The sequence below is a fragment of the Rhinolophus sinicus genome, linkage group LG03 (genome assembly GCF_036562045.2).
Source record: "Rhinolophus sinicus isolate RSC01 linkage group LG03, ASM3656204v1, whole genome shotgun sequence".
Lineage (NCBI taxonomy): Eukaryota > Metazoa > Chordata > Mammalia > Chiroptera > Rhinolophidae > Rhinolophus > Rhinolophus sinicus.
In genome coordinates this window covers 51,192,884-51,200,315 of record NC_133753.1, presented here as the reverse complement: position 1 = coordinate 51,200,315, position 7,432 = coordinate 51,192,884, and the positions used below count along the sequence as shown (strand labels likewise).

The 7,432-nt window shown below is 36.0% G+C and overlaps 1 protein-coding gene across 1 annotated transcript in view; it reads left to right on the top strand.

Moving 5' to 3' along the window:
• The first annotated feature begins 1,799 nt into the window (after positions 1 to 1,799).
• Positions 1,800 to 7,432, top strand: part of LIPC (lipase C, hepatic type) — a 153,811-nt gene continuing 148,178 nt past the window's right edge. Inside the window, exon 1 of the mRNA XM_074327680.1 lies at positions 1,800 to 2,025. The gene's annotated coding sequence lies outside the window, so the exon portion shown is untranslated. The remainder of the gene's footprint in view (positions 2,026 to 7,432) is intronic.

The window sequence follows — 7,432 nt, the reverse complement described above, 5'->3', positions numbered from 1 at the left end:
ATTTGTTGTTACAAAGTAGTTATGGGGATGTAGGGTATAGCATAAGGGATATAGTCAGTAATATTGTAATAACTACGTATGGTTTCAAATGGGTACTGGATTTGTGGGGGTGGTAGATGGGAGTGGGCCGGTGGGCAGGGTGAAAAGATGAAGGGATTAAGAAGTACAAATTGGCAGTTACAATATAGTCATGGGGATGTAATGTACAGCATAGGGAATATAGTGAATAATATTGTGATAGCAGGTACGGTATCAGATGGTTGCTGGACTTACCATGGTGATCACTTCTTTAGGTATATAAATGTTGAACAACTGTGGTGTACACCTGAAACTAATATGGTATTATATGTTAGCTACATTTTAATAAAAACCATTTTAAAAGATAAATAGGACTTGGGAATCTAACGTATAGCACGGTAACTATAATTTGCAATACTATACTATATACTCGAAAGTTTTAAGAGAGTAAATCTTAAATATTATTACCATATACACACAAAAAATTGTTTATGTGCAGGTATGAAGATGTTAACCAACTTTATTGTGATAATCATTTTGCAATATATACATGTGTCAAATCATCACATTGTACATGTTAAGCTTTATATATGTTATATGAAAACTGGAATTTATGGCATAAGAGAGAGATAAGAACAGGGTAGTCCTAAACTCGAGAAGCCCCCTGAATAAGTAGGGGCCTGCTACATGAACTCGCTCACATGGGATATCTGGGCAGTCCCTTCAGACGCCTCAGGTGGGAGATGTGGACGTGCTGACCATAAGGGAGGTGCTTGGAACCCATTTCTTGCACACAGTAAAAGCTCTACAAATACATGCTGAATACATGGAAAGGTAAGTAAAAAAATTATATCTGGGTGCTAAATAAGTTCACAGATAATCTTCAAATTAATCCAAGTAGAAACAGTTTAGCAGCAGCCAGAAAAGTGGATGCCATAAAGGGCGTTAGTCCTTTTAATCCTCTCAACAATACTTTGAGGTAGATGTTTCTATCTCCACTTTTTTTCAGATGAAGTTATAAAAGGTTAAGTAATTTGTGCAAGACTACATAAGTAGTAAGTGAATGACCCAGGACTTAGGCTGGAGCTGTCTGATTCTAAAAATACACTATTCCTTTATTCTCCTCCAATATTTCCCAAGCTTTTCTAATGTTAAGAACTCTAATCTGAGGTCCCAGACCCAGTGTATCTGAATCTCCAGGGAGGGAGTTAGAAATGTAGGTTTAACAAGACACAAAATAATGATTATTATTAGAGAGGTTTAAGAAAACTAATCTATTGCATCAGGTGAGAAAGAGACCCTTATCTCCCACTGAGTGATCAAACAGAAGCCAAAAGAGATTGGACGCCAACACAAAAATAAATCATGTTATTCTAGAGTTTATCAGATTATAATATTACAGAATATTTATTCTTCAGTGTGGTAATATAGCATTGTCTAGATCCTAAAATACCAATACCATTTTAGAAAGTTAAAACTGGGCTGTAGTTTAAACCTCAGACTTTTTTAGGTTTCCACTCTGTCCCTCTTGGTTCTCTGGAGCAGAAGTGAATAAGAATTCCCTTTCTATTCCTAGCAACTTTAATTGAGCAGAGGGTTCAGTTGTGCAGAGGCTGGAGAACTGCTGGAGGGAGAACCACAGGCTGAGAATTAGTCCTCATGTCTGGTTGCCCACCAGATGGCTTTCCTTGGATGAGCAAGTTACATGATCCAGGAAGTAGAAAATCCATCATTGCTTGGTTTGTTTTTCTTAGTTTCAGTTTATCCACGCCTGCTGAGAAGAGCCGAAGCCAACCACGCCTACAGCTTCAATACACATCACGAGAGAAAACAACTTATTTGTACAACCTAAACAGTTAATGAATTAAATGGAAAGCAAGGCTCTGATTCCTGACATGGCTGAATTTAAGTCAAGCTGTGAAACTACACAGTGCAGCCAGAAGTGAAGACGGACCAGTTGAACTGAAACTAAGGGGCACTGGAGCACTGCTTCTCAGCAATTTTATTGTAAGTTATTCCCATGATCTCAAAGAGAAATTTGAGATACAGTTAGAGAAAAATATGGAGCCGATTACCCCCATTTTGAGCATGGATCTTTGGTTTAAGGAATTTGCTTTATATACTATTGCCAAGAAACTTGTTTTGAATGATATTTCCAGGCATGATGTCTAGAACAGCAAAGAATGACAATTATATTTTACAAATAATAGTTTAATATGCTTTTATTCCTGAGTGTTCTTGATCTCATTTAGTCTTCGCCACAACTCTGTGTGAGGTTGGTACTCCCATTAACACGATTTTACAGATGAAGAAATGGATAACTTCCTCACACAGGAATTAACTAACTTACAGAAAGTCCACAGCCGGTAGCTGAGAGCTCATTTCATATGACTACACTTTCAGCATCCCAAAGGAGTCCATATTTTTAGGCCAGTCATTTCTCAAAAGACAGATTCCCATACTGGGTTAAAACATAAGATCCCAAAAAATGTTTGTTGCTTAAAAATAGGTATCTATAACAAAAAGATGCAGAAATGCTAAAAATAATGAAGTTTTATCGAGGAAACTCCTACCAAAAAAAGTTGATAAAATTGGTAAAGTTGATATCACATAAAAAGATTTTGAAGTCAAAAGGTGGAGGGAGGGTGGAAAGAGGCTTCTGATTATAACGAAAGATATAAAATCAACAGTGAAGGTATGGATTACCAAAGTTAGAAATGCAAAGAGAAATAGAATTTTAAAACAAAATTGTTATGGGAGGTGTTAACTCATCAAGCTAAGACAAAAATTAGACAACCTTAAAATTAAATAGACAAATTTAAAGAGACGAAGATTTAGAAGACATTGAAAATGTGACAAAAATAGATATAAATTTGAAAAGTAACATACAGGCTATGAATACTATACAATTAATAAGTTAGAACCAGTAGATATATATTGAACTTAATAATAATATAGACTCTATATTTTTTTCAATGTATAGCGCGTTGGTACACACAAACTATCTCTCAAATAAGTCCCCAAAAATGAAACAAGAGGAAAATTATATAAATATATTTTCTGAACACAATGCAATAACACTAAATGTTAACAATATAAATAAAAACAATGAAAGGAGCCTTGGGCAAAACAGTGATCTAATCCACAGGCTTGTAAGCAAACAGTCCAGAGTTTGGATTATAATCCCATCCCTTACGGCTGTGTGACTTAGGCAATTTATTAAACCTCTCTGAACCTTGGATTCTTCATCTAAAAATGTAGCTCGACTTTGCAAAGTTGTTACGAATATTAGTTATAAAGTTTGTAAAATAACATGATACTAAGACTTAAAAGAAAGCGGCTAAAACCAAACATTATACAGTATGATGCCATATTTTTAATATACTCACATTTCATTTAACCAGAAAAAAGGTCCAGATTTTTGTTGATTGAAAGCAAAAGTCTGAAAAATATGCACCTAAATACTAACAGTGGTTATCTCTATCCTCTGAGATGCCTGGCGATTTTTATTATTTTGCTTTATTTTTCTACTACAAATATATAAGTGTACAATAAAATAATAAATATGAAAATAAATATGTACTTCTTTAGAACATAGTACAAGAAGAAAATAAATATTAGTACATTTAGTGCCCTATATGTGGTAGTTGCTGTAACCAAGTAGCCATTTCAGTTGTTACCACTGTCATCATCTTTATTGTAAATTTTAAAATACTCTCAATCTCTCTCTCTCTCTCTCTATATATATATATGTATACATATGTGTACATATGTATACATATATACACAGAATATATACAATATATTTAAAATAAAGTGTAAATTTAAATTAATTCAATTTAAATAACTATTAATTCTTTCACAACGTTGAGTTCAACTTTTGTTTCAAAATGTGTCAGAAATCCACAAAAAAACAAAAAGTTGATATTTTGACTGTTTTATGCATTCAATAATAACAATTTAAGCTACTTTGTATATAAATGACATTATTTTATGCATAAAAATATCGGATATATTTATTCAGATGTATCCGACTGGCAGCAAAAGGGTTAATTATAAATGTAAATATAGATTATATAAATTTATTTATTTAAATATAAATTACATGTATATTGGGATAACTGACAGCTTGAATATGGACTATGAAATTAGATGATCATGTTGTATCAATATGAAATCTCTTGATTTTCTTAACTGTTAAATGTCTTGATTTTTATTAGAGAAATTGTCTCAGTAAATGTAATTGAAGTATTTAGGTCGGTGGGTATGTATGTACATCTGCAACTAATTCTCGAATGGTGCAGAAAAAAACTCATATAGAGAGAATGAATGATAAAATACTCAGGGAAAATATAAACAAACAAAACATAAACAAATGGTCAATCTGGGTAAAGGGTGTACAGGAGTTCTTCATGCTAATCTTTTAATATTTTTGTAAGTTTAAAATTACATAAAAAGAACCATTTACCACAAAAGCAAACAAATGGGTGACAACTTCTAACAACAGCAACAAAAGTTCTCCTAAGCAACAAAGTTAAGTAGGAAATTAAGAACATGGTAATAACTTTGGAGTATTATAAAACTGAAAACACCATCTATCAAAAGTGAGGGGGTTATGAACAAATCAGGGCCCAAAGGTAAAGATGGAGATGCATTTTAGAAATATAAAATAAGTGAACTAAGCACTTGATTTAAAATTTTATAAAAAGAAGAGAATCAACATAAGGGAAAATAAAAAGAAAATAATGAAGATGAAGGACAGGAAAAAACTGAAAAACAGAAAACCAGTGGATATAAATAAATTTAAATGCTCATTCTCTGAAAAGATTATAAAATAGATTAAACCCCTTGGAAATATAGTAAATAAAAGAAAAGGTATATATCAACAAAATAAAAAAAACAAGACTGGTAATTTAACAATTGACATAAAGGATTTTAAAATATAAATGACTGCAATGCACAGTTTATCATAATCAATTCAAAATATTTAGCCAAACGGACAATACAAAATATAAACTATAAAATTGGCAAAACAAGATGTAGAAAACATGAAAATAATGATGAAGGAGAAGGAAATTGAGAAAGTTATTAAAGAAATACCTCATCCACCAATAGAAATATGACCTAAACGAATTTACTGAGAAATATTTCCACACAATCAAGAAACAAATTTTTCCATATTATGTAATCAGTTCCAAATCATGGATAAACAAGATCTGATACCCAATTCATCCTAGGAGATAAGTATCATACTCATCCACAACCCTGTGAAAAATACCACACACACACACACACACACACACACACACGCACAAATACGTCTTAGGATGACAAATGTGCACCAGTGCCAATTCCAATAAAACTGGTTGGAAAAGATTAGAACCTGGCTCAGGCACATAGTAGATTTTCTAAAAATAATTGTTGGATAAGTAAATAAATGAATATATGGGTACATGAATGAAGAGATTAATGCGGTCAATTAGCAATGTCTACTAAGGGATGAGAAGCAGGAATGGCATGTGCATACCATCTATTTGCTAACTCTTATTAATCACTTCATCCATGTCAGGCCCAGTAAACATAGGCAGAAAAATCATTTTTATTATAAATGCGCTCACAGACTGCAGCCGTAACAAGAGTGCATGGTGACCAATAAAAGTAAATTCTAGGAAAGCTGAACGATTACAACAAATTACAGAACATCTTTTATAAAAGAATTGCTAATTTTGGGGGTGATGAGACTTAAAAGAAAAATTGAAGAAATGAAGACACTAAGGATTTGAGAGTGAGAGAATATACCATCCCAAAATATGTCAATTTGGCATAAGGATTATTTTGAGCTAAAAGCATTTGGAAAAAAAGAGATTCAAGAAGGGTATCCTAATCTCCCGTTTTCTTCCGAAAATTCCCCTGTGAAAGATGCCCTCCCAGTACAGGGGGTGGGGGAAGGAGGGGGAAAGGAACGTGCTTCAATAAGGAAAAGAGCCGAGAAAATACTGTACAAATAGACATTGTTACAATAATTCTGATCTTCCTTTAGCCTTCCTATATAGTTTACTTTCCCTTTTTGTTCAACCCAGTATAAAAGCATGTAGATTTTGCCATTTCTTTGGGTCTTCATTTCCTTATGAAGGCTCCTGTGTCATGTAAAACATACTACCAAAGTGTATGCTTTTCTCCTGTTAGTCTGTCTTATGTCAGTTTCATTCTCAGGGCACAGCCAAAAGCTCCCTAAGAGGGTAAGGCAAGATTTTGTCTTCTCTACAGGATTGTTCTGGACAGAAAAGACTGATGAATCTGACTACATGAAAATTTAAAACTCTGTTCAACCAAAAACTCCACAGGCAATGTGAAAAGACAAAATGCAAACTGAGAGAGGATATTTGCAAAACATGTAATACAACCGTAGAAAATTACAATCAGTAAGAAAAACACTAATGAAATAGTAGAAAGATAGGCAAAAGGAGACGTCATCAAAATGGCGGCGTGAGGTGAGCCTCTGTAAAGCTCCCCTGGAATTTACAACTAATCGAACAACAATAATTCCACAAAGGACTCCCTGCACAGCAGACAGGCAAGACAAAGAGGCCCACTACTGAATTTACCTACAGGTGGGCGAATCGCGCGAGCGGGGGAAGAGGGAAGGGAGAAGTGCAGAGACGGAGCCGCGCGGGCGCAGGACGCAGACCTAGCTCAGTGCTCCGAGCTCGCTGCTTCCCGGAACTACCGCAGCTGCAGGAGAGGGAAGAACTCAGACTGCTAGGGCTCTGCTTATGGCCCACAGGGCTGAGGGGGCAGCATATAACACGGCTGAACCCAACGCTCACGGCAGAGACCTCGGAGAAAAGACTGAGGGAAAAAGGCTGAAAACGGTGGTTTAAGCCCGCACTGCCGAGCAGAGAACGGAGCCTTAGGCACTGAGACTAGCCGCCCCCTCCCTACCCTCCCAGAGCTCGCCCCGCCCCCACCTGCCTGGTGCTAGGAGCAGAACAGTAGCAGTGTCAGATCAAAAGAACAAAATATTTGCTGTTCTGAGAACTGTGGACCGCAGACACAGATTCACAGCCCAACTAGTTCTGGCAAAGGGGAGGGAGCTGTGGAAGCAGGACCAGCTGTGGTGGTGGTCTCCGCCATTGCTCTGGGCCACCTCTCACAACTCATCCCGCCCCTGGCCCCACATATCTGGGCGGATCCCTGCAGGAGTAAACAGAACTGCTGAAACATAAGGGCTCTGAATCTGGTGCAGGAAGAGATTTGGAACTTCAAAAGCTCTCCGCATACCCATCAGGACACTGCGCCCTGTGACCTAGGTGAACTATTAACAGAGGAGAAGCCTGTCTCCCAGGGAATCCCCCCATTGTGTGAGAAGTTGGAATAGTGCAGAGAAAACATAGAACCACCGTGTGACAGAGAA